We start from the raw sequence: 17,370 nt of genomic DNA on the forward strand, positions 1-17,370 counted from the left end.
TAAACCTACACAATTCTTATTTCCTGAATTGTAAGGATATTAACTGATATTAGTAATACTGGCTCAACATTTAGGAGAGCTTGCAGGACACAAGAGCAAATTACTTCATGAAAACAGGTAAAGCTCAGTCAGGGCAAAGCAGACAAGATGCTTCCACTTATCCTACCAAGACTCCTCAAGAGCAATGAGACTACTTACAAAATTCCGAGCCCTGGCTCTTTGTGTCATGACAGGACAGGAASTACTTCCAAGGAAATGGAAATTCAATATATTTGACATATTTTGCACTACATACATACATACATACTACATACGTACAAAGCAGGAGACCAGCGTAGTTGCAAGAATGAGAAATGAAGTCATCCTTTAGTCCTTGCATTTCAGGAGGAAACAGACCCTTGCTTATTCCACAACAGTCCATCTGGAAGAAGATCAACATTCAAATAATTTAGGTTCAAGAATCTAGYGGTCCAATTCTATATCAACAACTAACTGTAAGTACATCAGAAAAATACCAGTAAACTTGTTTTTTTTTTTTTTTTTTTCCTGCTGCTATATATCATTTGTAATCCTATATAGCTACATAAAATAAACTTATAGTGATGGTTGTGCAGGTGTAAATATTTTAGGGGCAGAGAAACATCTGCCTGTCAGAATTTAGTTACAGCTTTTGCAGGTTCCCCCCCTCTCCCATAATGAGATTGATTTTTTATGCCATTAGCACAGCTCAGCATATGATGAAACAGACGATGGGAGATCACMTCCTGCCGCTGACAGATTGGTCCTTGCTGCTGCCTACTGCAAAACCAAAGGCAATCCAAGCAATATTTGTTTTTAAACGCTGACACTCTTCAGTTACAAGCTCTTGCTTGTATTAGGATGGCACTTCCTTGCAAATTAGATGCCAAGCTGCATTTGCTTTGTGAGCATGGGAGCTAAGAGGACATGTCATTAGACCCTGTGTCATTAGTGGAGAACTGAGGATAGCAAAGGCACTGGCAAAGCCTAATATCAGTTGTGAGGTTYGAGGATCACAGTCACATTGCCTTATCACGTACAATTCACATGTCCTACTAGTCTTTTCATCTTCTGAAGGGAGGACTGACAACATCTGGCAATTGTCAAAGAGTATATGGGATTTTGTCACCTTTGATAAGGCCAGTTATCTATTCATGACCAGCAATCCTTTCTGCAACACGTATATCTGTTCCTTAACAGTATCCCAGACCTCATGCGTCAGACRTTGGAAATTTTCTATGTGGAAGTGGACTCCTTGGGATCTGACTGAAGATGTGAAATCTTTATTGGCTTTGCTGAGGCGAACTGACTTTTACTGACTCGTATATCTCAGGTGTTGAATGTGAATAATTGCTTACCATTTGGAGAAAAAGGCAAAAGTTTTGAGAAAATTTTTTGAGAGTTGGAGAAAATTTTGAGAAAAGCTTTCCAGTTGSACTTTCTTTGCTGCTCACTGCCCCTTTATTTGGCCGTATTTTGACTTTTCCAGGTCAATTTGATACTGTGGTCATGTTAGGATGGCTCTTCATATAATCCTTCAGAAAGAACGAAACGAAGATGTATGATGAGAATATTTTTAGCATGTTTGATCCAGGGCTTAGAGCACTGCCAAGCCGTTCTGAAGAGGGGAATAKTGAACTAAATGAGATGCTCTTGAGTCACAGTCTTTTCACCTACAGAATATGATTTTAAAATGACTACCTTTTCTAATGAGTGGGTACAGTGCTAAAGCCTGCAGGTACAGGGAGAATTTAAACCCACAACAATGGGTCCAACAGGAGAGAAACATATAATGGGAAAATAAACATCTAATGAGAAAATATGAGGTGAGAGGTTTCATTTCTGGTATGCAAAGGGCTTTTTTCTGTGTTGACAGTGGGAAAACAGAATGAGGCCAAGGGCTTGTATTGTCTTAGTATTAGTAAGCACAGTGTCCTCACTTTTAGTTTTTCTTCACAATTTCTACGTGTCAACAATCTGAAGAGCTATTGAAGCAGCATTTATATCTGTTTTTCATTCATTCTGCAGAATAGGAATGAATGAACTTTCTTGGGAACAAAAGAGATGTGGGCTGATGTGAAGGTGAGATTCAGCTAAGAGCTGGGTGCAGTACAGTAAGGTAATTTGTCAGCTCCTTCCACTAAATAATCTTGCTCACTGCTGTTGCTCAAGAAATCTTGCTGGAATGGTGAATGCTGGGTTATAATGTGGAAGAAAAAGTTCTTGCCAGTGTCTGTGCTCAACTAAATTGGATCCTTACCAGAACTTTCTTGTTTTGACTATCTTGAAAGGTGATTACTGTAATGCAGACTTAGCTGGAGCTATTTCTGAAAACTGTGGAAGTGCTTTTGCCACCTCCTAACTTAGCAGATAAGAAGCAGATAAGAACTAACAAGGAAGGAAATTATATACATTTATAGATTTGCAGGGGAGAAGATCTTTTTCTCAACCCAGGAAAAACAGGACAAAACATATCTTTACTGTTTACCATCTGGCTTTCAGCTGATAGTTCATATACATTACGATCTGTTATTTATTTTTTCTTTTAGGTGTCCTAGAGAATACTTTTGCTTATTTTAGTAGAAATTACCAAGAGATATTACAGAAAGTAGATAGGTATCTGGAGACAGTAGAAGTTGACTGAAAGAGTCTCAGCTCCACAACTTTCTCTCCTATTAAGTAAAACTAAATTTGGTACTTTATACTGCCGGACATGTTAATTACTTTTGTTCTTTCCTAAGGATTCAGTTTTCTTTCCTAAGGATTCAGTTTGAAGGTCAGTCTGTGACTAGTCTGAAATGTGGAGTTTGTAGTGATAGTAGGAGGATCTGCTAGGCTCGTTAATTGCTTGGGTGGCCTTCACAAGACTTTTAAATCACTCAAAATAGACAAATTCGCTAACTCAAAAATGCCCCCAGATGGGTGTAGCTGCAGTCTGGTGACTCAATATGAGCAAATAATTCATGGATTAATCAAATCAAGTCACTTCTTTGTTAGACAARTTTTCTTTTCTTTTTCATTGTATTCACATGGATGAATTCTTGGATTATCTGTAAATTCTACAAGCTAATCCTTAAATGTGATGATTCAAATGTTTTACTCTCAAACTGAAAATATGTACTCTATTTGTTTGGTTCTATTGGTCTTGTACTATTGCTTTGTTTCTTCACCTGGCCAATGATGAGCATGTGATTTTGGATTAAGCATACCGTAGAATTTGTTATTATAAATCTGGTCTTTTAATATTTAGCAATTTAATTCCAATGAGTACAAGAACATTGTTTGGGTATTTATACCAAGATTTACAACCACACCAGGATTATTGTACAGAAGAAGACTCTAAGAATGTTGTTAAAAAAAAATCATATTTTTTYCCCTTGTGTTCTACCTAGGTGAGCTAAATAAAAAGAAAAGCAAAATAAATCCTGACTTTGAAGAGGAGATGATGGAGCAGAGCCTGGAAGAAATGAAAATTAGACTGGAACTATGCCAGATACTTTCTCCTACAAATAAATCTCTGCAGGACAGTTGCATCTTCAGAGGAAGGTTGCTGATCTCTCTCAAARAGTATATGAACTGCATTATGGCATTTCCCAACAGCTGAAATAGTCCTGGGGAGCCTTGGGCAAAAGTACCCAATAACTGAGTCTAGCTTTTTTTCCAAACACTCGGTGAACAAGGCTGGGCTGTTCTGAAGTCTGGTCCAGCATGTGGTAAACACATCACCTGCAATGAAGGAAGTAGAACAACTTGCCCTGAGTCATCCATGCTGCAAGCCACATCATAGCAGAAGGGAAGGAGAAAGATTTTTTCCCCTTTCTCACAGCGAAGAAATACACTGAAACAAGAGCGTTGATTAATAAACATTATTTGAACATGAGGTAGGAAAACAAGTGACTTTCCAAGCAACTCCCTTTCCTATGTTAGCCAAGCAGAAAGCAAGCCAACTCCTTTAATTAGGACATGATAACTTGCTTGCTTATTACTTCATCAGCCAGCTGCAACTTATCATAGCCTAGTTTAGGAGCTCCCAAGGACAGACACAGAGCGTATTTTGCAGGAGGCTGATGCATACTTACTGCTGCAAAATCCTGCATTRTAACTGGCATTATGAACACTGTTGCTACCACTAAACCCAACAGRAGAAGGTTCGGAGGCAATATCTCCAGGAAAACATGTACTGGGCTAACAAAGTAGCCAGGTGACATATGAATATAGTAATAAATCTCAATAAAAACAGTGGTAAGAAGATAATTTATTTTCTATCAGCTCATGTGATAGAAGCAGAAATGGTCACATAACATTTGCAAAAGGAAAGGCATGTGCAAGGTTATGCTTACCCACAGGGCTATCATTAAAATAATTAAAAAAAAAAAAGTCAAAACAAAAAGAAAAAGGCTCACTGGGATAAAATGCATACAGTGCAGAGAGGTGTATTTCCCTTGCCTTTGAGACACATTATACAATATTTATTGCCCATGAATAATTTGCTAGAGCAGTCCCTGTGAACCTTCTGCTGTTCTGCAGAGCGCACAGGCTGTGGGGACCACTTTATCACATAACATTCACCTCCTGGAATATACCCGCAAACAAGCACTCAGTCTGTTACTGAGCTAGTTATTTTTTTCCTTCCTCTCTCAATAAAGGAAAATGGATGTAAACCAAAATGAGCTTTAATTAAAAGCAAGCATGGCTGCGCACAAATAAATGGCGCTAATCTTTTGAAATGAACTTTCAGATGTGCAATTCTTGCCTTGTCCTTTCTACTTCCTATTCCTTCCTGCTCTTGGGTGAGCGAAATTTGTTGTGTTGCCTCATTCTTGCCTTCCTGGTCAAATTGTAACTCAGACTAACTGTTGTCTTTTTGCAGGAAATAACAACACAAGAGAACAATTTTTTTCAGCTCTTCGCAACTCATCAGGACACCTAATTCATCCTTCCTCCAACTTCTTTCCCTCAGGTTTCCAAGTCAAGGACTTCTTGTTCTGAGGACTGATGTGTCATCTGTTTGCCAATACTGTTTTCCCAGGGATGTGGTCTGTCTAACATGTTCTCTATGAGCTCTCATAGACCCCCTTTTTCCATCAAAGTGAACCATCAATTTCTTATTCCCTAAGCAGCTGTAGAAGACCAGAACTTCCTAACCTGTACTCAAAATAGAAGCAACTTCACTACTGTTTTTAGGGATGGAAAATAAATGGTCTATTCTATCTGAACTTTTTTTTTAAAAAAAAATTGTTTTTGCAACCATTTTACAGCTATTTTTATCATACAGTCTTTGAGACAACTTGCAAGATTTATCTGGCTTTTAGTAATGGGTGACATTCTGCCCGGGCCTGGTAAGCAGCTAATCACAAGAGTGTTAAGATGAGATGATTTCCAAAAGACTAATTCATTTTTTTTGTGGCCTTTACCAGGCCTAGCATCTGTGCAAATACCATTTAATCTGACTGACTTATTATCTTGGGGCTCAGTAGTGATTATTTACTTGGGAAAGCAAGTCACCCTACTTAGCACCTTCTGGAGACAATCTTCTACTTAACACACAGGATAAGGCTCAAAAAACAAAAAAAAAACCACACACTTTGAAATCCATGCAGGAGTTTCAGAAATTTGTTTGACTATTGCTTCTTGGCTTTTTGCACAAGATTTTGATACTTTCTTTGCCAAATAAACCTTTGCCTACGAAATCTAGTAATATTTCTGTCATTTTCTAAGGGAAGCATGTTGTAATAGTGCAGCTATAAGGTCTCTTCACTGGTGCCTACATCACATAGGGATCTCATGACTTACCAAAGACCTGAAAGCAAGGAAATGAAAAGAACTACTTCCATGCAGCCTATATCCATTTCAAAGTACTCAGGGTTTCTTAAGGATAGTAGAAAAAATCATCCCAGCTAGATTTCTAGATTTCAATTATCTCAAAGTAAATCACTTCTTTGCTACTGTTAATGTTCCCCTGCAATCAGTGGTATATATATATTTTTAATATTATGATGACTTAAGCAGTCAGGTGTTAGTTTCTCAGGAGATTACTAAGTAATGGTGATAGAGCAATAATGTTTCAGTAGCTGGTATGTGAATTTATTCATGTAAAGTAAGACTGGCGATGTATTGCATGTTTGAGAGAGAGCAAAACTACATTTAAGGTGAGTATTAGCAAGGACATTTATTCTCCCATCAAATACCCAAAACAGGTGTTATTCTTCTTGGGAATTGAAGGTGGCACTTCACCATCTCTGCTTGAAAGCTATGGCCTTAAGTCACCCAGTGCTCATATGATAAATTAATTAAGAGGAAAGAATTCAGTCCTGGTGGAGTTGTGTGCATTCATCATGGGAACATAAAAATAAAGCATGGGGAAGAACCAGTAGGAATTCATGCTGCCTTGAAACTCTTGTGTTCTGTTAGGGAATGCAGCAGAAGTGTATTTGCTTGAAGAGCAAGGCTACATATTTGCTTCTCTAGGTAATGTTCCCAGAGAGCCCTCCTGTACAGTGAGCCTTGTGTTGTTCCTCTGGGAACTTTCTCGGTGAGGTGAAAAGAGAGGGAAAAAAAACAAAAACAAAAACAAAAACAAAAACAAATAAATCATGGAAACTGTAATTGGAAACAAGTTCCAGAGAGCAGCTTTTGGGTGCAAGTGTGGAAACAAAAGGCTACAAGTGAAATAGCTGTTAAATGTAATCCAAGCCTATTCACATTAGAAATTCCTCCTGGCAGTTTTGATATCTCTCACTTCAGAGGCCCTGCAGCATTTTCTAGTCTAACTGGGGCATCATGGTCATTAAAGCTGCCTGTCTGTGTTGCTTCTCAGTCAGGCTGTGGCTACTAAAATGCTCGTAACACTTTACTAGAAATTAATTGGCCAATCTGTGCTGCTCACATTGGTCTGCTAGTCTTGCCAGCTTTCTCTAAGCAGCACAAGAGGTTGTCAGCTTGAGGATGGCTTGTGTTACTCTCTTGTGTTATGAACCTGCTGCTCATGACTGAAAAGTAATCCCTCTTTGGGATGGTACCGACCTTCTTCGTCTTGGCTGGGGTGGTACAAATTAGTTTATCCCAGAGATAAATTGAAACTGCTGAAGGGCTGGGGTATGGTTGTAACTTCATACACTGGAGGTATCAACATGTAAATAAATGTTCAAGCTCTCAAGGCTTCCTATCTAAAATACGGGATAAATTCATTTGTGACTCAAATTTTGATAGAGCTCATATTGTATACTAAAGATTTAAAGCAAAGCCTACAGAAAAAATGCAACTTGCTGCAATAAACTTGCTGCAACAATAAACTTGCTAATTTTATAGATGAGGCTAGCACTTATTTTTATGAGAACATATGGTGAACATTTTGAAGATAAATGTGTGCAATACAATTTTACCTGCAATTTTCATGTTTTCCAGTGAGTGGCTTGAGGCCAAACAGGATAATATTCCTATGTGGAATCTCCTACACCACTCTCAGTTGATTCAAGACAAGAAGTTTAATGTGGGCTCTCAGTCATTTGTGGGGAATGGCTGTAAGGAGGAGTGYTTTCCCTCCATGGGTCTAAGCACTCTGGTTTACAGCTCCTGTGATAACTAGATGTATTATTTTTGATAGCATGCCAATTTATTTTTTAGATATCCTAGGTACCTAGAACCTCCTTGACATCTTTATGTTTAAGTTGACATCTTTAGAATTTCCTTCTGTTTGCAGCAGAAAACTGATAGTGTGTTGACTTTTAGTGACTGTTAGAGAAAAATGAAGTGTATTTATTTTTAACCATATTTTCTGCTGTAATTCTGCCCTTTTCCTCTTGCTTTTAAACCTCAGTGCTCTAACAGGATTGGTATAAGTGGGTATCCTTACTTGGCAAAGCTGAATGCAAAAACAGGATTACTCTTTACTACCGTTTTAAAGGCTTGGAACCTATATTGGTTTTCAAAGCCTTTTCTTGACTCTCCCTGACTACAATGAACAGCTTGGACCTCCTTTTGCAGAGGAAAAAAAATAAATGGAATTTGATGAGCATTTTTCTAGAAGCAAGTAAATATTGTATCTCTAACAATATTTTCCATCCTTGAGGCATCCAGTATATGCTGGGTAATGGACTACCCCTAGAAAACCAGTGTTGTCACACTGCATTATCTTATGTTATATTTAGCATAACATTACTGCAATAATGCAAGGCTGCTAGGCAATGAACAGCCTAGGAGACATCTCCCGCAGCAAGAACAGCCTACAAGTCAGGGGAAGTTTGTCTCTGATTCTAAAATAGCTCTCACCAAAATCTAACATCTTAGATATGATGAAAATGGGGAAAGCATTTTACCTCGGGCTGTGTTTTGAAGCCCAAGGGGACCATGGACAACTCCTGCTGTTTGTCCTTAATGGCCTTCTTCTCTGCTGCCTTGTTACCTTCCCTGCACAGGGGCCGTAGATATGCTACCACGCCAAGGTACCTGGGCTGAATTCACTGCCTGAGCCACCTAAGTGACTCTCATTGGAAATAGTAGAAAAATATTAGCAAAGAATTTGGTTTTTTTTTTTTTTTTTTTTTTTTTTTTTAGCATAGATGGTAATGGTTATAAAATTTGCCATCAGAATCAAGCCTTGCAATGCATTTTTTGGCCAAAGTTTTAAAATCAGCAAAAAATATCTGGCATCAGCCAGCTTCTTAGTATCTGTATCTGAAACGTATGCTGAAGAATGCTAAAGAGGAGGATGTGGAGGAGCTTTTGATTTCGACAATGTCTAAATATGAGCTTCTGGCTTGGGTTGATATTAGCATTAAGGCTCAGTTTAAATGCTAAGTGTAGACACTTAGTAGCTTAGTGAACTGTCTGCATCCCCTCCAAAAGCAAAGTTATTCCTCCACACCTCTATTCCCTGTGTGGGGAAATTTGGGAGGGATAAGGACATATCAATAGGTAATAAACTGGGTAAAAGTAGATACAATACTGACCAGCACTCTAAATCTGTGGCCTTCCTGCCCTCCTTACTCAAAGCAGGACACAGGGTCCTGCTGCTGGCACCGAAGGAGAACATCACTGTGATGGCATCGCTAGCAGTCACAGCCATAGCAGTGTTAATTAGAAAAAAATTGCCTTGTAAAATTAAAGCTGTGCCCTGGCTTTGACACCCAGTCTTACTGAGCATGCGTGTGGGAATCATTTTGGGCATAAAGTCATCCTCGGATATTGCTGCAGAAACTATCTTCGTTTCCTAGAACAGCCCTGGATTTCCAGGAACCGCATTGCCGTCATTTCCCGCCGGGACAACCTGGTGCCCAGGTAGCCTGTGCTGGAGCAGGGAGCAGAGCTTATCCACAACGGGCACCACACAAACCCTTTCACTGCAGGTGAGCGAGGCTAAGAGGGGGTCTGAAGAGGAATGATGCGCTGCAGGGGGCTGGGATCTCTCTCAGCACAATAAAAACAGGTTTTAAACCCAAGCTTAGTACATGTTTCAAACCCAAGCTCAGCCAGGCTAAGGCAGAGGATGGAGGTGTCTCCAGGCGTGGTGTTCCAGGGGTCAGGACTGTGCTTGCTGCACACACACAGAGTGCTGCTCGTTGCCCTGCCAGGGGCCAGTGCCACCGCTGGGACCGGAGCCATCTCTGCCAGGGGGACGGGCCTCGCACGGTACGTTCCCATAGGGATCCGTGCTCCGTGCTGGCTGTGGAGAGCAACTTCTGTTTGCATGAAAGTCACGTACGTGGCAGAGTGCCACCTGCAACTCCCAGGGACTCCCGAAAGATGTTGGTTTGAACTGAAGGGGGCTTTTTATTATGGGAGCAGCTGAGGAATAGGAGCATTTCACACTGCCGGGGTGGAGAGCTGCTGAATTGCTGCCATGCTATTGTTTCGTGCTGTCATTTTTGGAAAGAGCAGGGAACACAAGTGCTGGGAGCCCTCCCAGCTGCTCTCCTCGTGGTGCTCTGGGTGCTAGGCAGCTCCAGGGAGGTGAAAGGCCCTGGCCAAGCACTTGCTCTTCGCAGAGTGGCCGTGTGCCAGAGCTGGCCTCTGCTCAAGGGGTTTCTCCATGAGCGGGATGGTGGGGCCCAGAGGAGCCCCCCAAGTCACAGGGCTGCAGAGTCATCCCCTTGCAGCAGCTGGAGGTTGTAGCTGGACCATGGTGCTCTTGCTGGTGAGGCCTTAGCCCCTGAGGAGGAACTTCTTCCCTGTGAAGGTGACAGAGCCCTGGCACAGGCTGCCCRGGGAGGTTGTGGAGTCTCCTTCTCTGGAGATCTTCCAAACCCGCCTGGATGCCGCCCTGTGCCCCGTGCTCTGATGTCCCTGCTGGAGCAGGGGGGTTGGACTGGATGATCTCTAGGCCTTCCAAGCTCAACTATTCTGTGATGATTAGATTAAATAATTAGATTAATAATTAAATTATTAGATTCTGTGAATCTAATAATTTTCTCAATAGTTTTTCTTATAGAACAGAGTTGCTATAATACTCTGTAACACTGAGACCTGCTCCTTCATATCAGGTGCTGCCTTGCTCCTGCACRTGAGCCTAGCCTAGCTGGAAGGCCCCTTCTTTTATGGAATAGTACGTGGGATCCAGAAGCACTTGCTAAACCTTACTGTAGAGGCGCTGTAAATGTGAAGGCTTATAGTAAACTAAATACAGACTAGGAATGAGTGGGAAGAGAGTTTTTTCCAAACTCTACTCCACCTCACCTAAAAGAAATCTTTAACCTTTAATTGCCTCAGTTTCCCAGCTGGCCAAGCAGTRTCACATAGGGGGAAGCAGAAATATTTCCAAGAAGCAAGAGGCTGTGTAAGTGCTGTCTGAGCTCATATAGGATCCGAGCAGTTGCAAAATTCAGACAATGACTCACAAAAGGGTCTTGCAGATAGATGCAGTGCTGGTGTTTGCCTCCTGCATCTCAGCTCCTGGCCTGTTCTGGAAATGGGATGAGCATCTGTAGTTTCTCCAGCAGCTGTGTCTTGTTCCTGCTCTGATGAAGCCTGAACCCTCCCAGTTGAGCCTGTCCAATGCTCTGTCTTTTCCACTGATGGTTTCCCTGTCTAGTCTGAAAAATACAAATGGTCACAGAGAACAACGGTGTCTATAAAAATGAGCAAGAGCACTGCCATCCTCAGCCACACAACACAACCAACTTAAGGACATCCATACAGCACTATGAAAATAGCTGGAAATGGACCTTTCCTTGCATAGCTCTGCTGCTGCATTAAACATGTTTCCTGAGCAGCTCTGGAGCTTCTCTATTCAGAGAGGCCAAGTTTCAAAAACGTCCTGGTAAAACTGTTTCTTTCACTGCCAGAAAGAGAGACAAAGAAATTCCTTTTTCCTGCCTCTACTTGCTGAAATTTAATTAGTACCACAAGTATTTTTCATGGGATAAGGAAATAATGTCTTTTCTGTAGCTTTTTTTTTTTCAGTAGACTGCTACTGCATAGAGATTGTGTCATTAAAGACCAATTCCCAATAAAATATGGTGCTGTTACACAGAGAAAAATTTTAAAACCATGTGAAGACATCCCAGTGTAACACTGCCAGTTAAGCTTTGCTTTTTAGCTCCACCTTACCAGGCTATGCATATAACACCTAGAGCTAAACTTCACTTACTAGTATGGAGCATTCATGTAAGCACATTGGCACACTAATCACCAGGAGAAGGTTATTTAGGCTGCTAAGGAAGCCACGCCACAGAAGCACCCTGGCAAGGGCAGATTATTGCCTTACCAGCACAGCAGAAAGGCAGGTGTGGCTCAAACACCACAAGCTCCAGCCACCCTCCCTTGAACTTTCTCCCACACTTTCTCATTGACTTTGCCCCTGCAGTTGGTGCTCTGGTTGYTGGGAGGCTCCATCTCACAAGGAGTGAGGAGGCTCCAGCTCTGGTCATTGGTGCCCTCCTAGTGTGACACATCTTGCGGGGTGGCTGCACAGAGGTCCTGCTGGCACAACCCAACATCCCCTCTGCAGCTGCCCGCTCAGCGGGGCATTTGCTGTTGGAGAACTGGGCTGAAGCTGGTGCMCAAGTTCATCTAAACACGATGCCCAGCGCAGCAGGCCAAGGACAGCTCAAGGATGMAAAGGCTGCTCGTGTTACCTTAGTAAAGCACCACAGTGCTTTAGCCAGAAGAAGAGCGAGGTCCTTCTGCACTGCMCGGGACGTGGCCCCACATTCCCAGTTCCCACAGGAACTGAAGCCCAGTGCAACCTCAGCACTCCCTGCCCTACGCATGAGGCACCATGAGGCACCTTTCCTTTCATCTTGAAAAGACTTACCGTGACATGCGTGTGCTTGTGTAATGAGCTATTTTCGTGTGTATACATAATAAAAACAGTCTCCACTGCACACGCATCTTTCCCAAGGGAGAGGGTAAACTATGGGACAGGTGTTAGTCATGGTGCTTATTAAAGCACGGGGTGGCAATGAGCGTATACTGAAGTGGCAAGTGTGGCATGGAAGAGTAAGAGAGAGGGGTATTATTAGGTGCCCAGTTTTTCAGCCACATTTTCAGAGGACCTGAGCACACAAAGTGTCTTTGATTTCATCAGGGACACAATTTCTTTCCTTTCTTATTTAGAAAATACCTGGTTAACTTAGGGCAACCCTTTTTCAAGTGATACCTCCTCTCCAAAGCATTTGTTCCAGGTAGGCTGCCTTTGGACTTACCCACCTTTTTGTGCACCTCCACAGTAAACAGTAGTGTCTTTTGCCTGCTATTCCTGGTATCTTGCTGCCAAAACCAATTTCCAGCAAGTCTGGTGAATAAACTACATTCAGATCTATGGATGTTTCTTTTGATTGCTAGTCTGGTGCAACATATTTGAAGGACTAATTATTATTTCTTATTGCTTTTGGATAGAGCACTGAGGGTATAGGTGTCTCATTGAAGGTTTTGTGAAAATGTGCTCTGTTAAGGGAACATGTGGCTATTTCAAACACTCGCCACAAAGCGACATAATGCCACAGCTCTGCAGTATCTGACAGATATTTTACATTTTTACAGTCCAGTGGCAACCTATAAACCATTTCTAAGTAGGGAAGGATTTGCATGCTGTTTGATGTATGTGCCAGCTCGTGGCTTGCTGCTCCCCAAAGCTAAAGCTTGTTTGCATAAAGCATTCATCAAAGGTAGCTCTACGYACATGGTAACACACTCAGATGCTTGCTGGAGAAAGGACACTAGATGCGAYGAAGGTTGAAGGCCAATGCATGCATCTTTTGATAGGGTCTGCATGCTTCAGATTGATATGGAAAAGAAATCAAAATTTAACAGTGCAAACTGCTTAGAAAGGAAAGCAACAACAGCRGCAAAAACATGACTTATACACTATTCTGCAGGCAGTTCTTCTTTCTGTTTGTTAGCACAGAAAAAATGCTAGGCTCCAATCGCTAAGACTTGATAAGTAGATTAAAGGACAATTTTCACTGTCCATTTAACCCCTCTTTAAAGCTCTGCAGTGTATTTATCTTCTTGTTCTGAACTGAGATTTTAGGCACAAAAACAATTTTCAAAAGAGTGCAGCAAATAGTCTATGGTGACTCAGCTTTTTAATTTCCAATGACTAGCTTTGCATTATTCGAAGTTAAGTGATATGGTGTGGAAAAGGCCAGGTGATTTGCTTCCGTGTTGGTCTGAAGAATACCTCCTCTACTCTTTTTTTTTCTGGAAAAGACAGTTTTTATAGACTGTGCAAAGACTCTGTTATTAGGGGATTGGTATTGCCCTGCACAACTATATATACAGGGCAGAGAATCCTAAAAATACATAGATAAAAATAAAACAGGATCACAGGTTTTAAAGACAGGTAGGTAGGATGGTAGATAGGCAGACTGCTAGCTACCTAGCTAGATATAACTTTATMTTTTTTGGGACTGTTTTCAATGCATGCAGTTTATTCGGTCGTCTTCTGTGACTATACCAGTGTTTAGAAGTGGCTGCTCCTCAGCCTACAGGACTTGGAGAAGATTTAATGACCAATGTGTTGCCTGATGTGTTTTACTTTTAATCAGAAGCAATGAGCTCCTGCCTCTAGGCAGCCTGCAAGGAACTTTTTGCATCTAATGCATTATTTTCTGTTTAAATGAGTCTTTCTAGGCTGTAATTACTCTGTCTGAGCAGCAATATGCACTAAGGCTAATCAGTTCATCTGTCAGCATTGTCTGCTGCCCTGRCAAGGGACTAAAATCATTGCAAGCCTGACCCAATGGATGTCAAGGTTAAAAATGTCTCACTGCTTCTTCAAATTGGCCGTTTTCTGCTTTATGACCTCTGCAGGCTTGAGAAAAGCATRTGTGAATTTAAACTAGATTCTATTGAGTGACCTGACTCCCACTGTAAGATATATTTCCACATTTCCAATACTTTCTGGTATGTAGGTCACAGCAAATTTAGTTAACTTGCTAAGTAGCTCAAATGATAATTTAATTTTAGGGTAGGGTGATTTGTTTTTTCTTTATCCATTCAGGTCAAGAGTGGCCTCAGGTAACCGTATGCAATTTCCTTATCCCGCTCTCCATCCTGGCTCCACTTTGCTTCCTGAGTTGCCTCTGCCCAACCTGCAGAACCAGCACCAGAGGGACTTTCCACACCAGCTTTGGGGTGATCCGAGGGGAGCTCGCTCAGCTGGGAGAAACCAGAATCCCTGGTGCTGGGATTGACTAAAACAACCCGTTCTGTAACCGGGAGCCAGTGTTAGCTGAGCAGGGCTTGTAGGGCAGGGTCTGTAGTGAGTGCATTGATGCTAATCGCTTAACCCAGAGTCCTTCCGACCAAGAGCTCCTTCAGATCCTTCTGAGCAGGGAAATGTTTCTACTAAATTATTTAGCTCTGTGCCAGGAAGATGMAGTAATTATTTGCTGAGTAAAAGTAACCCACATAAGTGGGGAGATGATTAACGCTGGCATGTTATGCTATAATGCTGCAGCTTCTGAATAAATAATTGTGCTTCTCTTCTTAATACAAAAAGACTGTAAAATTCAGGGAATCGTGTCACACAGTTTCTCCTCCACTGGATATCACTATGTTCTTCAAGATGTCACCCCTTGACAGATCAGTCTATCATCCTGAAAACCTGAGGTCTTATATGACAATTAGTGTTGTAGACAGCTATGGTCCCAGACTGTAGTTCCACATGCAACTGAACAACTCAAGGTTTGCTTCCAAAAAATGGCAGTTCCAGGACTGCTCTCTAGGAAAACAGGATCAGACCCATTGGATACGGCTTGGACTGCTGGCTCCCAGGGGCTAATATTGTCTTCCTGACTTATTTCTGCTGTCCAACATTATTTTTTTGTCCAACACTAATATAATAAGCTTTTTTATATGATATGATTACATGTCTATATSATATGATATGATTTGATATGATAGGATTACATGTCCATTCATCTTAATGTAGTATTTTTAGGATGGCTGTACAAAATCATACATTTAACTCACATCTTAAATACAAGTAGCAAAAATAGTAAAGCTGTGGTGTTGTCAGAGGTACCACAGATGGAAGGGAACACAGATAATTTGTGGAGACAAGGCTTTGATTTTTGCCTAGGATGTGATTTCCATGACAAACCACGGCGACATTGTACTAAGAAAATACCCTCTCAACAGTCTTTGGTTTTGTCATGGAAATAGCTGTGACAAAATCATGGCCTTCATTGTTCTTCCTCTCATTCATGTATGCAAGTGGATTTGTTTCTTTTTTTCTGTCCTACCAATGTAGCATGCAGAAAATCGAGCAATGAGCAAATACCACGCACAGCTCTAAGACAACAGCAGGAATCAAGGCCCTGTTGACAAATGTGCACAAGATAAACGTGCTGTAACCCTGGTCAGAGACTAGYGGAAAAAGTTCCCGAAGTGTCCAGCTTGCTTGTCTTTTATATGGAGAGAAAATGCGTGTTCCTAATTGCCTAAGCACTTAGAATTGCAGTTCTCAGTATGCAACCCGTATGGAGCATCCTCACTTAATGTCARTGGCAACGTTTTCGACACGCAGAATTGGGCCTCGTTGCTGCAGGGTGCAGCATTWCAGAAGCCGCCAGCTCGGCAAGCAGAAAGTGCTGGCTGGGAAATGCCTTTGGGGGCGGCTGCCCACTCATCGGCAGCCTAATCCGCAGGGATTAGAGCGGGGAAGCGGGCAGGAGCAGGATGAGCACAGCACCTGGGCCCGTGGCATTTTTTTTTCTGTGTAAACCTATTCCAAGGCCTTACTGTAAGGATTAAAAAATCCAATTAAGGTATAAAAAAAAAACCCTCAGGGGATTTAAGAAGACAAAGCAAATGTTTCTATTGTCGGCGTTTAATGGGATTCCCTGCGTGCGGCCTAGCAGCCGGACCCTCTCTCTTAGCACAGTATCCGCCGCACTCACTCACCCAAAGGGCCATGGAAAACTCACCAGCCCCTTCCCCTCTTCCCATGCAGCCACCCACGTCCTTGTGCTGCTGAAGCCCCTTGTTAAATTTTCCTTTCCGTGCCCCTCTTGTCTCCCACCTCGGCCGTGACTGTGGGCAGGGCAGGCGCAGGTCCATGGGTGCTCCATGTGCAAGGCCGCGATTCTGCCCCCCAACACTTAAGGTCTGTGCAACCCCAGCTACACCTTCCCCTCCAAAGAGGCATTTTTAAGGAAGCAATGTGTTTTTTCCAGGCCCTGTGGCCCATTGCATGATCCCAGCGAGAGCCTGCGCAGACCGCTGGGCGCTGTAGGGTTTGTCTTGCAAGTTCTGCAGAGGGTGCCAGGATTCCCTGGAGCCTCTGCATGGGGTTACCACACCAGAGGAGAATGAATAATGATAGGGAAGCCCTAGCCCAGCTCTTCTAGGGGAAAAAAAAAAAGGGAAGAAAGGCATTTTGAGATTTAGAGGGTTTTTTCTTTTTTCTTTTTTTTTCTTTTTTCTTTTTTCTTTTTTTTCCCCTTTTTTCTTCCTTTCTCTTTTCTTTTTTTCTTCTTTTCTTCTTTTCTTCTTTTCTTTTTTTTTTTGTCTTCTTTTCTTCTTTTCTTCTTTTTCATTTAATTCTGGAAACATCTCCTGCAACATCTCTCTCATCCAAGCAACATGTCTCATGCTCCTGTGAGACGGATAGAGAGATGATAAACAGCGAAGGGAAGCAGACTCTGCCTAAAGCCATTAAGCCTCTCCAGAAAGTAGGCTGGGCTGTGTGAGGGCTGAAGACATTAGCTGTCATTTTGCATGAAAATTATATGTACTCAGCAGCTTAATTGTACTCCAGCAGTTTGCAGGGATTCACTAACTGGAAGTCAAAACAGGGGAGCTGGGAGGCAGCAAAGCGCTGCTGGGGATATGGGACCTCCAAAGAGAGCAGGGGGGAGCTGGATGGTTGTRGACATGGGGGGAGTAAGGGCAGCATGAACCCACCCT

This window comes from Nothoprocta perdicaria, unplaced genomic scaffold (assembly GCF_003342845.1).
Source record: "Nothoprocta perdicaria isolate Ctin4 unplaced genomic scaffold, notPer1 scaffold_16, whole genome shotgun sequence".
Classification (NCBI taxonomy): Eukaryota; Metazoa; Chordata; class Aves; order Tinamiformes; family Tinamidae; genus Nothoprocta; species Nothoprocta perdicaria.